Source organism: Pipra filicauda, unplaced genomic scaffold (assembly GCF_003945595.2).
Source record: "Pipra filicauda isolate LSUMZ 115617 unplaced genomic scaffold, ASM394559v2 scaffold7_size6619720_pilon, whole genome shotgun sequence".
NCBI classification, from domain to species: Eukaryota; Metazoa; Chordata; class Aves; order Passeriformes; family Pipridae; genus Pipra; species Pipra filicauda.
Window position 1 is genome coordinate 4,357,889 of NW_024104976.1, and position 7,916 is coordinate 4,365,804.

The following is a 7,916-nucleotide window of genomic DNA, read 5'->3' on the forward strand; positions in this document are numbered from 1 at the left end:
ATTTAAAATCCCGAACTGCTATGCTTTTTGCAAGAAAACTACATCAGTATGCAGGTAAACTGGCACGGGAAGACAAAGGTGAATGTCCTGGGTGATATTTTCTAGTTTTGTGGCAATTTCCACTTATTATCAATTGTATTAACAGAGCCAGGGTTGCCTCTGTTGAGATCTTTGGTTGGACCCTGTCACATCTGCCTGGCCAAAACTTAACCCGCAGAGCCATTAAAGAATTCTGAATATCTATCAGTCCCAGATTGAAATCGCTGGCCCTACACATCAGAATAAAGTTCAACAGATGTGCATCATGTTTGCAGGATCATAGACTATTACAATACATGGCAAAAATACGTATCATTTCATTGTTACTTGCAGTCTAAACCAGCAGCTAGAAGACCAGTTTATTATTTAGTTCTTCATGAATTTAGTTCCCCATGAATTTAGTTCCCAGCCATGTCAGCTTGTAATCACGTTTATTTACAGCTGTGTGGGCATCACAGGACAAAAAAAAATTAATTAGTGACTTCTCTTCTGCAAAATCTGCTGTGCCATGCAGGGCTGGCACCAGAGGGTTGCCACCCTGAAATCACACCAGGTGTTTAAGGCAGAATGAGATTAAACTGAGAGAGATTAAACAAGAGGGCCAGATTCCCAGGTTGCATTTTTGTGGTGAAAGTGGGCCGTGGGCCTCAGAAGCTACGTCTGTGCTCCCATATCTCATCATCAATCCATCTTTAAAAAAAAGCAACTTTTTTTTTCCTGTGCCTTTTGGGTGTGAAGCCCTTCAACTATAAGCCTGTTCCTAGCAGGCTTAAAATAAGATTCCACAAAGGCCTAAAATAAGATTGGGGTCTCATTTTGTCTACAGAAGAGATTTCCTTCTCAGGCGTAGCAGTAAAGTAGAATTTAACATTTTTTTCACAGCCTGATACTTGGAAGAAATGGGTCTGTGTTGTGTTTAACTACAGCACGGAAGCCCACGCTCTATATTTCCCTTTATGCAGCAGGCAGGCCCATAAATGGAGGCCACATTGGCTGACTCCTACACAACCACCTGAACTTGCCTTGTTTTGTAGTTTCTGCACCTGTGCAAAATGGGCAAAAAAAGTGGCAATTTATATGCAGATTATGTGATCATACATAACTCCAGCAAAGAACAAACAGATCCAGAATTATTGTGTAAACAGAGAACTAGTGCTGACGGAACTAACTTGAAGATACTGAGGGGAATTATTTAACAGCTGTGAGATGAACCTGAACTCAGATGGACTGAGTGGACATCTCCAGGGAATATCATCCAAGGAATATCATTCAAGGACCCTGCTGCAGTTCTTGTACCTAATGGCTCTGAAAACCTTCGTTTGACACAGGGATTGAGCTCCTTGTCAGCAGTGTATAAGAAACACACCTAAAGTAATACACAGGAGTTAATTTTAAGTCCCATTACTCTTAATGAAGGCATGTGTGAAAGTTTAAGCATGTCAGAAACATGACCAGTATTGGCAGGACTGAGATCTTTCTCGTTCTTTCCCATTTTCCAAACGTCTGTCCTTACTGAAGAGCGCAGCAGCTGAGCTCAGAGCAGGTAGGTTGGGGGCTTCCTCTCCCCTTCTGCAGACAGACTGTGCATGTCTAGAAACTGATGTTGCTGCATTAATGCTAAAATTCCTGTCTTTTCTAACTCAGAAACACTGGAAGTCTCCTGTACCAGACAGATACATTCCTTCGAGGATGATCTTCAACAGAATGGAAGAGGTGTTTTGGGGAAAGAAAGGCCTGGCTGCCTGCACGAGGACAATCTCCACTGTGTCATCCTGTGACAGGCGGGAGCCAACTCCATTTTGCCAGGTCAATTCTAAAAAACTGTGTTCATTTTTCCTCCATTTCTGGAGCTTGGGATCTAACACAAGCCCTCTTTGCAGGGAAGAAGTTGTGCTTAAATACCGTCTAACCTATTTTCCAGGATTTCCCCTACAGTACTTTAGCGTGGCTTTGTTTTGTTTTTTCTTCCATTATGAATTGTGTTTGACAGTCGGGGAATACGGTGTCTCCTGCATCCAAGGAGGAATGCCTCGCTGCCCTTTCTCCAGCTCGCAGCCAGCACTGAGGGGAAGGTGCTTTTCCCGCTCTCCTGTCAATGGAGAGGTATCTGCCGCCTCTTGTCTAGCACAGGGCCAGGGACCTGCACGCTCAGAGGCAGATAAATAATGAAATCTCACTGTCTTTATCCTCAAGACAAACAAGAAACACATTCTGGGAGGATAATTGACTTTAAAGGCTTGCTAAAAAAAGACACTTCCAAAAGCTTTAAAAGGCAGTTCAGTGAACTCCATTTTGATGCCTTTTTGCAACTCTCCTTCCCTAGGGATGTCTGTCTCTGTGTATCCTGAGCTATGCCCAAGACATTTCCCTCTGGTTCTCTTTGTTTTGTTATCTCCATTCATGTGTAGCACCTGTAAAATGAAAGTGCAATAACTAGTAATTCACCCAACAAATTTTAATGAATACTTCAGCTTTTATGGTTTCAGTTCTTAAAAAAAAAAAAAAAGGCAGTTTACCTGGGAAACCTTCAAACTGACAGTCGTCCCAACTGACAGGAGAAACTGAGCTGTGTTCAAACTGGGCAGTGAGAAGGGGCTACTTTAAGTATAATGAAAACCTGCTTGACCAGAAATTTGCCAAGCTCTGCTGGGTCTGGCAACATCTGTTTGGAGCGGGTGCAAGGTTGTGTGGTGGGCATTTATGGCCACTTGGCAAATAACAGGAAATGTTAAAAAACTGCCAGGGAAGTCTGAGGTAGGCCCCATTATCATGAGTCCTTCTCCAGCAAAGAAAGAGCATTAACCACCACTCTGACTAGTGACAGAAACAGTCTTCTTGGCAACCACAGCTCCAGTTCTCTGCTTTGCCATCCCACCAACCTTGCATGGCAGTTTTAGGGTGCTAATGGAGGTGTGCAGCCCTTTCTCTGGGCAGATGGGGATGATCATCAGGTGCAAGACAGCAATGGCCCAGGCTCCCACCCTGGCTATAGCTCACCATGCCTGGTCAGATGAGGAGAATGGCATTTTGTTGGGGTAAGACACAGGTCATTTGCATTCCATATGTCACGATAACCAGATTAAATTCCCAAGGTCCATCCATGTTCTTTGATAGTTTGAAACTTCATTTCTGTAGATTGCTTTCTCTGAACAGTACAGTAAATCTTTGTCTCAAAGTAATGTTGAATGGGCTCAGCTGCTGAGCTTGAAAAACTGGAGCATCGTGTTCCTAGATACTGCATGCTTGTCTTCAAGCTGGAAGAAGTCAATAAGGTAGAAAAAGGCACCAACTACTAGAGCCTAAGAAACCTACTTAGAAGGAGACAGTGGGTCATGAAAGTGGTGATTCAGGCTGTCCTGTACGAGTCTGATGAATAGGAAGGAAGGGCTGTCACTGAAAGAAATACCAGTTTGGTACTTGACTGAATGAGGTTTTAAACAGAGACATCCTTCAGTTTTCAGGGTTGTTGAATATTTGATGCTCCTGCAGGTAGAAGCTAGGGGGGGAAATATTTACAGTCAGACCCCTATGCAGATGCCTGATCTTGTACTGACTCAGAGACTTGGTTTTTGGGAGATTCTGACAGAATCATGGCCAAGGAGGGAGAAATATATGCAAATGTCATGTAATAAAGTAATCAACCCTTTGGTCTTTTTGTGATTCTCTTCCCTTTTGAGATCCAGTAGTAAACTGGAAAGGCACAAGCATTCAGAATCCAACATTGCCTACCTGCAGAATGGTTTAATGCAAGGAAGGGGCCAGCTGCAGTTTGCAGGGGCCTTGCCACCTGCACAAAATCATGACCCAAACAAGCCTGACATGGTAATGCAGTGGCTCCAGGTATCTAATAGCAGAGGGTGGGAGAGCACCAAATTCCCAAACGCAGAGCCACATGGCACAGGAACCATGAATTTTAGTTACATTAGTCCAAGTTCTGGATCCCCAGATAAACTGTGGGTGTCCTTAATCTTACTGCTGCCTGAAGGAATTCTGGAAGATTTCCAAGTCATAGAGCCTCCTGAGAAATTTGTTTGCATTTTCTCCTGTATGCAAATTGGCAAGGCAGCAGCAATACATAAGCGTTTGCAATTGTGGCATTGCTCTTTCATTCCCATCTTGGGAGCAGGCAGCATCTTGAAAGATCAAACACCTGATCAAAGCCTGAGGACACATTAAGGATTTTTGTTCTCAGAGAAGTTTCTCCCAGAAATGGGGGAAAGGAAAATGCTACCTGCACATGGTGACTGTAGAGCAGATAGGTAAATACACACAACAGTATGATGCTATAGGCTTCCATTTTGTCTTCTTTCAACTCTCTATCCCTCATAAGACAGTGGGGTGTGCTGTCAAAGACCAAAGCAATCACAGAATCAACCAGGTTGGAAAAGACCTCTGAGATCATCAAGTCCAACCCATGACCCAACCCCACCCTGAATCACATCTCCTCACTACTGGTTTATGCCCATGTGGCTTTAACCCTTCAGTTCCTCTTGGTCAAAACTCCAGTCCTTCTCCTGCTCATCTTCTGGCTGGCAGCTCCACCCCCTCTGAGCACTGCTTCAGGACCCTCTTTTCCACAAAGGCTTTTGCCCCAACGGCTGCTGCATGGACTCTTCACAACCTTTCTGCCAGCAGTGCCTGCCCCTCCAGCCTGGGTGGCTGCTGGAGGCATCACTGCCGTGCCTGGGAGCAGTGCTATCAGTGCCTCATCAGGACGCAGCAGGAAGCGTCTGGCCTCCGCTCCACGACCATCTGCTAAAACCAGGCCTCCTCTGGCGGGAGTCCAACGCAAAGTAAACAGAGTTTCACAGCCAGATTTCAAACAGCAAAATAACTGAGAAATGTGGCTCACTGCTTCTGGTTTTCAAATTCAAAACATGGAAGTCCCTAGAAGCACAAATCCTTTGTGGATCCTAAGACCTCTTGGTTGCCAAATGGATCCACTGCAGCTAACACTGGGGAAAAAGTGCAGTGATGTAGCAATATTAGTTAGCTACACCTAATTAGTTCAATTTATGCATTTGGTAATTTTTAAGATGATTTCTTTCTCAAGATCAGTGATGGAGAAAAACAAATTTGTTAAACTGCAGATTTCAGCTTGCAATATTTGTGTGGGTAACAGTACAGAGAGAAGAATTCTGAATCTTGCTACTGTACAATATTTTTCATGGTATAGGAGAGAGAGAGAGAAGGACTCAATGAAGTGTGAAAGATTTTTTAAAAGAACAGATTGCCATGTCTTTTAAAATAGGTCAAGTTTTTGGCCTAGTTTCCTTTAGAGTATCCCTTAAAGCAATGGGGTTTGAATATCCATGATGGTGCTGTTGCTTTTTTGTTTTTAGGCACGTCTATGTGTGGCTGTAGTTGTAAGGCAGAAATGTTCCAGCGTAAAACTACAATGGCAAAGATCATGTGTCTGAAGCAGTATTTGTGAACAAGTTACAATGAACAGTAAAATTTCAGCAGTGGCTGCATTTCATCCTTATGTGTAATATTATTCTGAAAGAAGTGACTGAGAAAAACCAAACTATTAAAAAAGGTGATGGCCAGTGAAGCCAACACCTGCAAACCCAAATCCTGTCAAACGTGACCTATTAACTCTCCAAATTTCAGGAAGGTTTGCACCATTGTTTGCTTTCCATCTTTAAATTGACTAAATCAATTAACTTGATTTAAGTAGAAAGAAGAAATATAATAATGACATTTAGATTGAAGATACACAAGATAGCACTTATTAGAACAACCAAGGCCACCTATGTTGACTGGAGATAAAATACATCAATCAGTTGTCAAAGCAAAAAGAATCTGTATGTGTATATTTAGATTCTGAAAAAGGATGCTCAAGATATTTAAAGAGGGAGGAAATTCTGCGTGCAAAATTAATTAATATAGAATAAATACCATCTGTCTTCCATGCACAGAGCAGTCTGGTGTGTATATTTATGGGGGCATCTTTGCTCTGTGAACACAACAGGTATAATACACATGTATTCATGATGCTACACAGACTTCATTATTCCACACAACACACATACCAGTAACTGCAGCTGACCTTCATGCAGCTATATGGAGTGAAGCAGGCCATGAGGATTTCCTCTATCCCAGAGCCCTGGAAGAAGGCCAGGTACAAATCAAGGGTGGTTGTATTTGGGGAATACAAGGACAGGACTTGTCACTTTACCTACTCTCCCCTGAGGCCGAGGTGGGAGCTCAGCACATCCCTATTAGGATGCAGGTTCTTCTCCCCACTAAGCTGATCCATAAGGACAGTGCCTTTCAGGCACAGCCCTTGAGAACATGCCTTGTGATGAAACTCTGGACTGACCTATTGCACAGCCAATAATAAACATCAGCTGGCTTACAGCTCTGTACAGTAATAAACACACTGAGGAGCTTGTCAGTGCACACTTTGGGAAAGCAGTACAGCCTGGGACAACATACACCATACACTAGGAATACAAATCTTCTGCAGGCTGTACACTTCATTATGAAAACTTTGTGATTCCAATTAAGCTGTGAGTGAAGGCAATGCAAAGGCTTTGTGTGGTATTCATCTCACTGTAGTGTGGAAAGATAAATCAGCCTTTAACAGTGGAAAGAGTTTTAAGAATACCTTTGTTTTAACGATTATCATTATTTTGCACTGAGATTTGTAGTCGTAACCACCATCGTGGCTGGAACCTTTGTTTGGTACCTGATCCTACTCTACATCCTTTGCTGAACGACCAGTGTGAGCTGTTACACACGTGGCTTTGTGTGCACACTTTGTGTCATAAAAAGGCTCCAGAAGGGGAAAGAGGAAGTTTCTTTTTGCAGAATACCAAAAAGTGCAGGAAAAGTCATCTAGAGAGCTCCTAAGGATCCTGATTTGTGAACAACTCTTTTTCACATATTACCCCCACTACTTCCTGCGAGACAAGAATATTACATACACAGGTCTGGTTTGACTTTTCACACTGGCAGTTCCTCCCAATGCTGCTCAAGTATCAAAATCACTTTCACTTCATAAGAGATCATAAATTCTTCCAGTTATAATTCTAAGAATATAATCTTTGTCTGCTACACTTTAAATAATTAACAAAGGTACTACGCAGATTTGTGATGCATTTGATAAGTAGCAAGAAAATGTTAGTGTCTCTGCAATGATCATAATTCCAATAGCTGGCAAACACTTATCCTGCAAACAATCTCACTGACAAGTTTTCCTCAGCACGAATATGTGATTGCAGAATTCCTCAGTAAGGAGTGGTGGACTAAATCTCATTAATTTATAATCTGAATCAAGGTGGTAAAAAGTAATTTTAATCTATTTGCATGAATTTATAAGCTTCACACAGAATTTTAGTCACCAGCATAGAGCTGGAGCACAGACATTATTTTCTCTTATCAGGGTGAAATATAAAAAAAGAAAGATTTGTTTATTTATGATACGTACAAAGGTCCAGATTCCTAATGCCTTCATCTGCCTTTGTAAGGCACTGTGTGGCCCTGATGTCAGCAGGGGCAAAACAGAAGCCCTGGGTGGAATGCCTGCTCTGTGGAACATACAAAATTATTACACTGAAGGCAAAGTAAGGCAACTGGCTCAGCTGCCTGAAGGATGGGACTTTGTTCTGTTGGGCTGAAGCAATCTTCTGTGGGGTTGGAGCCAAGACTGTTGAAAAGAAAATGTTGTTCAAAATTCCATCTAGCTGAAATCTTACACTTAGCCTATCTAGGCACTGGATGTAGCTCAGAGCCAAAATTGGGCTATCAAGAGAGGTCCCCACTGAGAGAGGAATGAAGCCAGAGAGCTGTTGAGGGAACCTGGTCCATGGGCAGATAACAACATATGAATGGGGGTGGGAGGGAAAGGCTGGGTAGCAGTTTCCATGTCA